Source organism: Cyprinodon tularosa, unplaced genomic scaffold (assembly GCF_016077235.1).
Source record: "Cyprinodon tularosa strain WSP-4 unplaced genomic scaffold, ASM1607723v1 ctg243, whole genome shotgun sequence".
NCBI lineage: Eukaryota > Metazoa > Chordata > Actinopteri > Cyprinodontiformes > Cyprinodontidae > Cyprinodon > Cyprinodon tularosa.
This window is the reverse complement of record NW_024038903.1, coordinates 545362-556610: the sequence shown is the minus strand read 5'-3', so window position 1 is coordinate 556610 and position 11249 is coordinate 545362.

The window sequence follows — 11249 nt, the reverse complement described above, 5'->3', positions numbered from 1 at the left end:
ATCTAGGCTACATGCTGGCAATGAATGAGTTAAAACTATTCTAACAGGTCCGTCAAACTAAACTATTTACTATTGATCGGATGACATTCTACAAGTCACATGAGGGACCTTGCAGTCAGATGTCTACATTCAATTCATCTATGACCATTGGCCAGACATTTACATCACATTTGGCAGTTCTTTCAAGATAATAATATTAACACTTGTCTTAAATTGTTTAATTAAAATTGAGTTTTTAAACCTTTAATTCTCTCCTCTGGGTTTCCACCACTGCTCTTTGTGGTCAATTCACAACCAAAATTTAGATTTTGAATGTTCAGCAATGCCTGTGCACTCTAGACTAATTCTCGTGTGTCATGACAGCTGTAAAGATAGAAAAATGTTAGTGCTTCAAACTAGTTTACATCAGGACTTCTACATATTTGGTGACACAATGCTAAGCTTATAAAAGGTAATGTCTTTTGACTCTGACCTACCTGAAGCATTAGTTTTTGCCTTCTTAAAGATGAAGTTCCTCAAATTGTGTTGTCTTTGCCGCTTGGCCTTGATGCTGTTCAGAACATCGTCACCTGCTCTTCTGGTTGCGCCACTGAGGTTGCATATGAAATTACACGTTTCTCTGGCCCACCGTATTTTGCTCAGGCTACTCATAAGCCCACAGTGTGCCAAATGTTGAAAGGGCAATACTATTGCAATTACTCTTAATATATAAATAGAAATTTACACATTCAGTGACTTACTGGTTTAAATATGCGGATGACACATTCGTCAAAATCCATCTAAAAGAAGTGGAAGCTTTCACAAGACACATGAACTCAGTGGACCACCACATCAAGTTCACCAGAGAGGATGCCAATAACAACAAGCTGCCATTTCTGGACTGTTTGGTGAGCATGGAAGGAGATGGAAACCTCGACACTGAAGCGTATAAGAAACCCACTCACACAGACCAATTTCTTCTTTTTAACTCACAACCCATTGGAACACAAACTTTCTGTCACCAGAACCTTACAACTCCAGGTCGATCATGTCCCTACCAAAACAAAAGGGAAGCATAAAGAAGAGAAACACATAAAAGATTCTCTCCAATTCTGTGCATACTCCAACTGAGCATTTTTCGAATCAACGAGGAAATCCAAAAGACACGCAGCAGAACATAATAGTGCAAGATTAAATGCAAAAACTTTGCCATTCCCTATGTTGCTGGAGTTTCTTAAAAACTCGAAGATTTTCTCCAAACACAAAACCCCAGTACATTGCAAACCAAACAAGACCCTTAGACAGAGGCTAATGCATCCTAAGGGCAAAACCCCCAGACCTAAGATGAGCAGACTGGTATATGCAGTTCAATGCAGCTATGAATGCTCTGATCTTTATATTGGAGAAACCAAACAACGTCTCCACAGATGCATGGCTCAACACAAACAAGCTACCTCCTCTGGACAAGACTCTGCTGTCCACCTACACCTTAAGGACAAAGGACATTCGTTTGAGGACCAGAATGTTCACATTTTGGATAAAGAAGATAGGTAGTTAGAAAGAGATGTGAAGAAAGACATTTACGTTAGGAGAGAAAAAAACAACCTTAAACAGAGGGGGTGGTCTCAGGTTCCAGCTCTCAAAAACCTACAACAGCAATAGAGTTGATTCCTTCCCGCTATCATCTCAATCCTTATCGCCATGCAGGGGACCAAAACATTTCGCCGTGTCAGCCAGGCCAACAATGACCCAAACGACTGCCCCTTTTCAGAGGCATGGGCCAGTATCGGGTTTTGCAGTCCAACAACAACCTCAACGACCCCCCATTACTAAGTGGTGGATGGATTTTTTGGTCCAATTTACAAGTTTTTTTAGCCATAACAAGGCTTTGTTGGACTACTCTATAAAGCTTGGAACTCAATGCTACTTCAGACATTTTGAAATGAGAAAGCTTCCTGGATGGAAATCGAAAGGACATCAAACGTGAAATCAAAGTTTTAATTTTTTTAATTTTGTTGGAATGACTATGACTCACATAGCCTCTCCTGAGTCATTTAGGTCTTTGTTGGCCTGCAAAACTTGGTTGACTGAGAATCTTCCTCAGAATTTAAACAACCAATAAAGAAACCGTTGAGCAGCTTTGAGCTGAAAAGAAGCGGCTGATCCACTCAGAGAAACTATTGGACGTCTGCGGTTTTCCACAGTAGGAAGTTCTTAGCTCCACTTGCAAAACTGGGTTGCAGGGTTGCCACTTGACACTGTTTCTCAGCCAGAAGTTCTCTCGGAGAGTGGTAGGGCGTTGCTAAATTACATGAAGCACAACTTGCAAGTTACCTACTCAGCTCTACAGTAAAACATTAATCGTTCATTTAATAAAAACAAAAACATTTCAAAACAAAGATCAACAATCTCAGACTCTGGCAGGAGAGGCTATGTGACTTTCTAAAGGAAGTTCCTACTGAACCTGACTGAGCTTTGCTTTGGCAGTGCATGCTTGAGCTATATATGGGTGGAGCGTCACAAGGACTTTTCAACAAGTGAAATGTTGAGCTTAAGCTTAAGTATTAATTTAGCTAAATACAAACGTTCAACAAGGGAAAAATGAAGGTACAGGAAGAGGACCAGGTCTTAGAGGTAAAATATTAAATGTTGTACTGTATGCACTGCAGATGGCCATTTCAAACATCCCCATATTTAAAAGGCTCATAGGACCCTTTGCTTTGTCATCTGGATTTGTTTTTTTCCAAAAAGCACCACGCTGAGTCTTATCTAACCACACAAAACTTTAAAATGTTATCTCAAAACTTTTAGAGGTAAGATTCTATCTTCTCTGATGATTTCATTTATCTTTCTAGTTTTTCTCACATAGCAAGTTTGCAAAGTCTGGAAACAAACTGACTCATTTTCTAAAGCCAGGACAATAGCCCAGTCAGCTGTCATTGTTCTAGACTGGCATCTAGATAGAGTAAAAGTATGACACGCAAACAACTGAAGTATGTGCGTAGGATGTGTTATCTTAAGCTATGATTGTCTGTTGTTGTTGGATAGCATTGAAAAGATGGCCCAGTGTGAGAACCTCATGGAAGGGCTAATGTTTGCCAAAGCTAATATGTCTAAAAAGCCTCATTTAACCTGTAGTATGAGACGTAATTTACACCTGCATAATGATAACGAAGGTCAGCAGCCAGTGAGGCGTTAACCAATGGAACCATGAGCACAGTTTAACCAAAAGTACTTGGATGTTTTTCTCTTGTTTTTATATGTATATATGTCTTTATCAGTTGTCTGTTTGCTAACAAAACATAATTTAAAAATAAACTGTGATTTGACAACAATGATAATAATTAAACTTTATTGATCTCACATTGGAGAAATTTACCTCTGCATTTAACCCATACCCTTGGTGAGCAGTGGGCTGCCATTGTGTGGCGCCCAGGGAACAGCGTGGGGTTAAGGGTCTTGCTCAGGGACCCAGACTGTATGCTGTGGGGATCGAACCGAGTACTTGCAACCTCCTCAGAGCACAAGCACTGCTGTACCCACTAGGCCACCACTGCCCTGATGCCAATCAGCAGTGTTCAAAAATGGAAAAGGAGAAACATTGATTTAATCCAAGCCAAGGTCAGGTAGACTGATAGAAATTTAGCCATAATTGCCAGGGGAGGGGAATATGGACATAAGAAATAGCAATCTGCAGATAAAAAAAGGTTGACTAACAACACCATAATACCAGAATAATGGAAGATATTGGTTTGTTTAAGGGTTTCATTAATTACTGTATTAAAAACTGCTTCCTATACCTTAGATCATAAAGTACTTTCGACTTGAAGCAGAGTGTTTATAATTCCATGGTTATAGAATGACTGACATATGTTTGGCAATCTAATTCATATAGGTTATACATAAAAGACGGGTCCTTTAAAGGTTTCTTTACCCCTTTTGTCTGGTTCGCAGCCTTAATCTTCACCTTCATCTGTCCATGTGTGGGTGTCATGTTTTTTTGTTTGTTTTTTTCCTGGCTGGGAGCGCCGATGTGAATCACAGGTATTAGGCTGGTGGATAACACCTACTCAGTCTAGATTAGGTTTATCTTTTCTCCAACAAGCTCTTAAACTCTGTCTAATAAGGACAGCTCTTGGAGAAGCTTGTAGAAAACACTTATCTTGCACAAATAGATGTCAACTTGCATGGTCGTTTAGGTGTCTCTAACCGCCAGTCAGCGTGTGCTCACTCCTACTAACTGAGGAGCATTTCTGTGATATTTGGCAGGGGATGTGACTACATACTATTTGGCTCATGATGAGAAGAGCACATTGAAGGAGTGGAAACCTGAACCTCATGTTTCAGTGTATGCTTAAATATGCTCCAAAACATGTACCTTCTTTAACTTTAACCGCAGTGTTATCATAACATGTTGGTTATTTATTTCAAAATGTATGTATAGACAGGGTTGGACGAAGGTTGTCAAAATACTACAGTTTTTGAATTGACAATGACAGATAAATAATTATTTTAGAATAATTGCAAACTAATTTGAAAACACAGTCTACTACTTAGGAAAGGTCAGAAAAATTACATTTGTTTCACAAAACTAACAGTAACATTAAAGAGGCAGTTTCAGAAAATGCTTTTCAGAAAATACGATTCCTAAAGTGTGAGTGTTATTGTTATTTTAAAAGTGTTTCCTTATTGAAATAATGCACTCAAATTAAAGGTTAGCTTTTAATTCATTTTAAGGTCTTTCATAAATCTCTAGCAGACTGGACTGGGGTTGAATGGGCCTGAATCAGAATGGGATTTTGGGCCCCTCTCCCTGTTCAGAACAAAATCCCCTTTAACAGCGATGGTGAACAGAATCCAAATCCAGTTTATGGGAATCTAGAAAATGGAGCCAGGTTTTAATTGGCTGGACTTAAAAAAAAAATAGGAGATCATTTGTCATTTGCTAAAACAAAAGGTGTTTTAGATAAACTACAGATCAAAACAGCAAAAAAAAAAAAAAAAAAAAGATTCCATTTAATCAAAGCAAGCTGTTACTACGGTAATACAATATTCAACAGCAAAGATTTTTATTTGCACTGTTCCAAAAATAAACTTGCCATTTTCTTTTAATCTTTTAATTTATAATTTTAAAATTTTCTTTCATGAAATAGTAAATGAAATTTTTACTCTCAATAAGCACGTTTTTGATCTTTGGTGTGTGTTCCGTTTGAAAGATTTATAGGGGCCCCTGATTGTCTAAGGGGCCCTAAGCAGTGGCTTAAAATGCTTGCCTATGGACTAAAAATAATCTTAGAGGGCACTTTGCGGAAAACTACCCGTTTCACTGTAAAATCTATTTGCAGTCACGTCATCTGGGTAAAGTTATCAAATAAACCATGTCCTGCTTATATTGCAGCAGCACAGACGGATGAAGAGTATAAAAACCTTCACCTTTTCCCCTACTTACTGTTCTTTGATTGTCACTCTAATGCAGCACTATTGACACATTTTATGGCACATTCCTCACAACCGTTTCCGGTAATGGAAAATAACTATGGTTACTCAACGGCGTTTAAACAACAGGTACACGGCTGACAGCGTGGCAGTGTCAAACACAGGTGTGCCACGAGGAACCCCCCCCATTGTTTACCCACAACCGGAACTCCATCTCCCTGGCAACCAGAGGGAATCCTCTGTGTCACATCAGGACTCTGATCTCTGCATGACGTCAAAAACCAGGTCTTTCCTCTCTCTGGCATGCAATGCGTCCCTGTAATCCTTGCGTGAAACGTCTATCCCTGCGCTTGTGTAATACAAAGAGAAGCTGGTGAGTCACTTTAAGAAAGGCTTTTTAGAAAAGGTGTTTTACTGAAGGTAATGCCATGTAAGGGGGAGCTTCCGCCCACATAAACTTGATATAGTTGCTACACTGGTTAGAAAGCCTCAACAGCTCGGTGTGTGGTCCGTGCTCTCTTTACAGCAGGCTTCCAATGGAGAAAATTTCCATCCTGGTGTGTAGACTTAAGAACAATATTATTTTAAAGAGCATATAGCTGAGTGTTCAACCATACTGGCCTTGAGCGGCCGCTGCTATCTTTGAATGCCTCCACACATCGCCCAGTGCACTACGTGACACGCAGCTTAGATTGTCGCTCTCACATTAGGTCAGTTACTCACACTGTCTCTGGGTCAGAGTGCACATCAGGGTAAACATTTTGGCACCACGGCTGTATTTACTTCCTTCTCTAGATCTTATTTAACAAGTGTTTTTGGTGTGTCTTTGCCTTGGAAACTGAGTCATCAGCTCTGGAGTCCAAAGTCTGAAAGATCAGCAAACTACAGCCGAGCACGTACCAACCCTTCTCATTTCACAGTCTCACACAGTGTTATTATGGAGGAGTAATGATTACCGAGCTGTGAGCGTGACCCCCCAAGAGCCTCCATCATATATCAGAGGGGTCAGCGGGAAAATTAAAGGGATATAAAAGAAAAAGCTTTCACATGTCTTTTATTTTCCTTCTTGAAAACATTACTTTTTGTCTCCATGGTCATCTAGAAAGGCTAAGAACACAAACTGCTCTGTCATATCAAATGAATGATAAAATGCTCCTACGGTGCCCTCCACAATTAGGGGCACCCCTTGTAAAGATGTGTAAAGAACAAAAAAACAAAAAAAATCAAATGAAATGAACCTGGAGATGAAGAACAAAAAATTTTGAAAAATACAACTAATTATTCACATACATTCCTTCTCAGCAAATATTGGCACCCAAACAATATGGTTTTTGTGTCAGAAACTTTTAGAAATACCTTTCAGTCTATCAGATGGTAAAATAACTTTAAATTAGTGATTCATCTGTTCATGTTCGACTATTTTTACGACATGACACAAAGGCCAACTTCTCTAGCCTCCCTATTTCCAGTCAGAAATCATGGTTTTCTTGCACAGATGTGAACAGCTTTCCATCTTCTTTCCCAGACTGTAGAAATGAACTTCATGATGCTAAAGCCAATGTCATGAACAGGTGTATAGATATTTGCGCACACGTGTGAAAGTATCTGAAACCGGAAAGACAAGAGAATATGTTTTGCTATTTATAGGTCACAAATTGCCTGTTTGCCTAAATGAGCCCTTATCTCCAGTCAGGATTATTTGTAAGTTTAACACAAAAGCCACAATTTCTCTATTAGTGAAGATAATTAAAAAGGTGAGCATCTTGAGGTCAGTAAAGGAATGAATCAGGCTCCAATTTGTCTCCATCTGATCCTGTGATTAGGAAAGTTACCCTGTCTAAAGCCAACCTGTCCAAGCCATCCATCCTTAAATGTACATTGGCACCTGTGCAAAGAAATCCCATCCAATTTCTCCTCCTGTTCTTAAATCATGCACACAAGACAACATATAATGTTCGATTTATTGACTTCTCAATGTGGTATGTGTTTAGTAATAGGTTATATTTTACAGCGGCAGAGCAAATCATTCATGAAGCAGACAGGAACTGAGAGTAGTGGGGTCAGAAAAAAGCCACTGAATACGTCTCAGCTCGCCAGAGAGGAGACTTTGTTTCTTCAGACTTAAAAAAGTAAACAGGTAGAATTTGTTAAAGTCTACTATGTCTTTCACTGATCTGTGTGATTTGCTCACATATAAGATTGAACTCTCAAGAAACTTGCAGCATTAAAACCTGTGCTGATAATTACCTGACCGTCATCATGTTGTTTAATTGAGAGAAGTGTAGCTCTGCTTTGCTGTAGAACCGTTCCACTTTGCTCAACTTAAATTCCTCATAACTCATGTCAGTACAGAGGAGCTTTAGCTGTAAGACCCTGCTTTATTTTACATTGCATGTGGAGAAAGGTTGTCCTGCTGTCACACTCATATTTCATCCCATCGCCCTTTGTTGCTCTTATTAACCACAACTCCAGCCATTTCACGTTTCCCTCCCAGTATGCTTGGAAACTGAAACTTTAAACCTCAGTAGCATGCAGTCGGTCCCCGACGTGGACATTAAATGAAAGTTTGACTTCATTATGCACTTTATTTTTTTTACTGCTTCCTGAGAAACCATTGAGTCAGTCAGGGGAATACGAGCACCATTAACTTACTGTCAGCTCGGCTCTGTTTGTTTAGTCGGTTGCTAAATGTGTCTTCCAATCTAAACTTACCTTTAAAGACAAGCGGTTTCTAAATGCGTTTAAACCCTATAGTCATATGTTTGTCTTTCTGGAGGCTTCAGTGCCATGACTTGCCCCACACACAGCTGAGGGATTATGAGAAAATTACACATCTATAATAATGGCACATCCAACCTTTCTGGGGTATGAATAATGTTCTTACAACTGTCTTGTTATAGCGCCGGAAACCTTGAAAAGTAAACAAAACCCTTGCTAAACAAATATAGATGTGTCCGGTTTGGATGAAAAGGAAGCTGCGCTTAAAAAAAACAAAACAAAAGTAAAGATGTCCCTCATATAAATAGCACGGTACATAATTTATGTTTTATTACAGTGGAGAAAAGGCTTTCATTCTTTTCTGTCGCTGAATGAGACCATCAAAATAAATGTGGCTTTAGGCATCGTGGTAATCGAGAAGTCTTTTCTTGGAGCACAATACGGGTTAAAGCCTTTGTCTGTTCCATCTGAGAAATACGGACACCTGGCTCCCTGGTAGAAGTTCAAAGGCATCGAAGACTTTTCTGTCTTAAAAAATATATTAATAGTACTGAAAACATTTCTTATCTGATTTTTTAGGTTAATCTTTCACTAGTACTTTATGACTTTCTATTTCCCACAAGTAAATTACATTACAATGTGATCCATTTCTCTTAGCCTTTCTAAAAATTGGACAGGCAAGATAACACGCCTTACAACGTAGAACAGTGTGTTTAAATGTGACTCTCATACACTAATTTACTTATAAGAGTTTTAAGAAGCAAATTCCATTAAAGTAGATATTATGTGAGTAAGAGTGTCTCCTAGCCACTCCTCAAAATGGAAAAGACAACATGACTGTCCTATAGCAACAGTAGCAAGAGTTTTAACAAAGATCAGCATAAAACAAAACAAGAGATATGTGAAAATGATGGCCTGTCCCCCCCTCAAAGTTCTTCAGAATCAAGTCAGAATTCATTTTATGTCTATAAATGTCCAAAGGTATTTGCTACTAACCTAAATTTGGCTATGCTTAGAGCAGTTTCATTAAAACATGGCAACAAATGGTGCTGGAGGCAGCATGGTAATCCATAAGTACTTTTTTACAGCACAGTCCATGCTTTGTCTTTCACAATAAGAAAGTCAAGGACTTTAAACTACCCAGTTCTGATAAAACACACTGAAGTTTTACCTGTTTTAGTTTGAAAAATCAAAGTTCACAGGCGTGACTCAGACATTTTCCTTAGCAACTCTTCAAAATTAAATAGACAGGAGGAAATACCCTTTCACTGTGACAGGTTTTGATTTCTATAAGTCATTAAATAGCTTCGTCTCTGAGGACTATCATCTGCATTACAGTGGATTAATCCTATTCTTTCTTATTGCTCCACCAATTTGATGAATATCTAATGTAAAGAGAACAGACCCTAGCTCTGACCCCTGTGGCACTCCACAAATCCCTTTGCAGTTTGAAGAACAGCCGATTGAAAGTATTATTATTTGTCATAAAACAAAAGCTTTTACATAAATGTAGCTTAAAGGGAAGTGTGGAAAGTTAAAAAAAAAAGCCCTTAATGCCTTTCAGTTACTCTGTTATTTTTTAAAATTTGGATAAAGAAAGACAAGTGTATAGTAGGAGCTAAGACACCTTGCACTCTGATGATAATAGCAGATTTTTAGCTGAACCACTACGAACATACCTCTCACCGTCCTTCAAACTGCTATTTTAACACGTCTGCCAGATCTACATCTGGATATTATCTGGACACTAAGAGATGTAATGAACCCTGACACACTCATCAGAAAGCCCCTTATTCACTCTGAGTGTCCACCGAAATGCCTTTTGGTTTCCCTTCTTGCTACTGAAAATATTTGTGTTTCGCCTCCTCTGGACATTCGATAGGACTTGGACTCAGTCCGACATACTTTCTGCTGTCTTAATGGCGGCCCTTTGCACCAAATGGTATTTTAGCACAAGTGCATGGCAACAGCAAAACAAAGAGGCACAAGATGAATTCCACGGCCGACCACTTTTTGAATTACTGATCATGTAAAAACCCGCTGTGGCTCCCAGATTGCAAACATCAGTCCTTGGAGCCTGGATGCAAACCAGCCCTCTAAATAGGGTTGTCTATTTCTGTTCGGCTGCGGGGGAAAACATGTGTTTGACATCAGTGTCACTTGCAAGTCATTTTGCATTGGGGCTTTATCCCCCCTCCCTCACTGTTACTACACTCAGATTAGCGGTCGACAATAGCCGTATTCAACGAACGCCCCTAATTATCATCCAATCAATGAACTTATGTTTGACAACAGGCCTGCCTTCTGAGGTTAAAGGGTTTATGGATCTAACGTTTTGTCTGGTTCTGAATATGTCTGGGCTGTTGTTTATACTAGCCTTTTGCAAAAGGCTCTGGATAGGCTGAAGCAAAGTAAACATGCAGACAAAGCATCTTGCACCACAACAAACTATCCAGGACTATCAAGAAATGAACATCAAAGGACACAATTGAAGGCAAATTTACATCACGGTGTCACCCTGAAACCTGATGCATGATGACGACTGGGACTGGGGGAAAAAGAGACAGAGCAGCATTTTAAAAGAGCCACTGGAAGAAAAAAAAAAATAGTAGATCCCAGGTGTATGGTTGGAATATTTCTTAAAATAACACTATTGTATTCATAAAGTCGTCACTGAAATAAAAATTTAGTTTTATTACAATTCAGATTCAGTCCATGTTGGAAGGATTATATTATTTTCCAAGAAAAGGAGATTGAATAAGTGACTCTTTTCAAGCTAAGATTCGGACTAATTTCTGATATACACCCAGCAACCACCTTATTAGACTTCAATAATTATTTGTATTTTACGTTAGTAACCTGGCATATAGTCAACAGTAACTTTTTCATCCATTCTCTACCCCTTCTTACCTTGGCAGAGTTATTGGCGAGGGGCTGGTGCCTCTCTTCAGTGGTCATTGGGTGATAGGTTAGTCACAGTGTAACACAGAGATACACACCCATGAACACACCTTCACACACCTCAGGACAATTTAGATTATGTTTTTGTCAGCATTGGTGGATGAAGTTGTCCATGAAAATTCAGAGTCAAAAAGGCAGGGATGATTACTTGCAAA